Source organism: Capsicum annuum, chromosome 4 (assembly GCF_002878395.1).
Source record: "Capsicum annuum cultivar UCD-10X-F1 chromosome 4, UCD10Xv1.1, whole genome shotgun sequence".
Classification (NCBI taxonomy): domain Eukaryota; kingdom Viridiplantae; phylum Streptophyta; class Magnoliopsida; order Solanales; family Solanaceae; genus Capsicum; species Capsicum annuum.
In genome coordinates this window covers 140,943,183-140,945,684 of record NC_061114.1, presented here as the reverse complement: position 1 = coordinate 140,945,684, position 2,502 = coordinate 140,943,183, and positions in this window count along the sequence as shown.

The window sequence follows — 2,502 nt, the reverse complement described above, 5'->3', positions numbered from 1 at the left end:
TAGAAAGGTAGCAACTTACGAGCTTGAGTTGCCTTCAGATCTACCTCATTACACCCAGTGTTCCATGTCTCATTATTAAAGAAGTATATTGGTGATCCAGCTGTAGTTGTTCCCTTAGAGAGTGTAGATATTCAGAACAGTCTTTCCTTCGAGGAAGTTCCATTCAAAATTCTTGATCATCAAGTTCGTAGACTAAGGAACAAAGAAGTTCCATTGTCAAAGTTCTTTGGTGAAATCAATCCGTTGAGGAAGCCACTTGGGAAGAAGAAGTAGCTATGCGAACCAAGTACCCTTATTTTTTCTCCGCGAATTCAAATTCAATATAAGGCACCAATTTTCTTAAAATTTCTCTCTATCATACTCGATTTTAGTTGCACACATGTTCATATCAATCATGTATTTAAAAATCAGTTTAGTCATGCATTCCATGCATCAGATATGTATGTTCAGTGTGTAAGCTCAGCTTAGCAGCTTTCCTTAGCTTAACCAGTTTCATTTGAGGATGAATGATCCCAAGGGGGAGATATTGTAACACCCCATATTTCCCAAGCATAATCTAATTCCTAGTGCATGAGTATTTGTAAATAAAAATTTCAAAAAACTCATCATTGTTCAGTTTAGAGCCTTCCATTGCGTAGGAAATTCAATTAGCTTTCCAATAATATAAAATTTACCGAAATCTAATAATCAGGTAAGAAGTTATGGTAATTTTAAATTTCATTCGTTAAACATCATCATTTTAACCCTTAGCGCATCACTGAGATAGTCCAAATGACAATTTTCAATTTCCAGTGTGACTCTGTGATGTTGGCACATCACGGACCAGGCTAATTTCCAGTGTAACTCCGCGATGTTGGCGCATTGCTGAGAAGGCCAATTTCCAGTTTGACAATTTCCAGTGGGCCTCTACGATGGTGGCGCATCATGGAGGTGGCCAAATTGGCATTCCAAAGGCTTACCATGATAGATATGCGTTGCAATATTTGTCTAGGTCCTAATTGTCCATTTCCAGTGGCTTGGCGTGATAGTGGCGCGGCGTGCCAAGGCCAAAAATTTGGATGATTAGTTTCCAGCTTGCATTTTTAAATTCGTTCAGGGGTATTTGGGTCCTTTTCCACGGCACTAATTAACCTAAAACACAAAATTTAGCTCCTAAACAAGTCATTATTATTTCAATTCCTCTCACAATTAAAAATCCCTTTTCAAGAACAAGAAACCCTAGCTCTCAAATTCAAGACCAATCCTTAGGAACTCAGCAAGAACCTCTGGAAATTCATTATCCCAGGTATGTTAGATATTCATCCATGGATTTATTTCATCCATGGAGTCTAAATATCCTATTTTAATTACCAAGTTATAATATTTTAAAGCTATTTGATTTTAAATTATGATTTCATCCATGAACCTCCATGTACTATTGATTTTATACCATGTTACCATGAAATTATTGATATAATTCAATCCTTCATGTTTTTAAATTATTATTTATTAAATTAAAACCATGATTTAGATATATTATGTTCATGCTATTCCATAAGTTCCATGACATTCCTATGATAGTTTTTAACCATGAACCACCAGTGTTTGATAAAATGCCTACAAGAGTGATTGATTTAATAAAAGCCTTCATGCTTTGTCCCCCAAGCTTTATTGTCATTTTTCATTGTTGTTTTTAAGTCCTGGGGGTATTGAATACCCAAAAACCATCGCTATTTATGTAGTCTAGTCTCAGTACATTACAGAATAGTCTTCAAAACATACTATGAGCATTATCATAATAGTCAGATATCAGTTAGTTAAACTCAAAACAGTCTAGCATTTCAGTGTCTTTCAGTTGGGAGTAGGATTTAGCACTAAGCAAGTGTAGGGATGGTGGCTTTACAGTCAAATAGGCAGAGTTTTTAGTAACAGTCCATATACTCCAAAACTGTATAGCCAGCGTAGGATATGAGAAGTCACCCGTTAAATTAGGCTTGACTATCTTGCAGGGGTCATTCGTCAGTTCAAGCTTGACACCCTTAGTCCTTTGGACATTATATCAGTTTAGTGGATCCACACAGCTAGTGTTAGTACCCGTGGCATGGTATTAATACCTTTCCAACTGAGGTTATAGGTTGGACCCTGATTAGCTCAAATTGAGGAATGTCGGTTGATGATACCTCCCACAGTCTCAGATACAATCTTAGTTACAGTCCCGTTTCAGTTATGCAGTCTTAGAGTTGTTTGACCAAAGCATATAGATATGAATATTTTGTCAGTATTTCAGTTTACAGATTTTACTCAGGCCATGTTATATGCTTGGTCATGCATCCCCAGTGTCTTCAAATTTTCACGTATCTTTAGTATTTACAGACTTCATGTATACTCGGTATTTATAAATTCTCCATATTTTCATTATCTATAGATTCCATGTTCTCTACTCAGTACTTCATGTTTTACATGCATATTCAGTTAATTATTAGTTCTATTCATAAAACTATGAATATCAACCTACCTCATTTA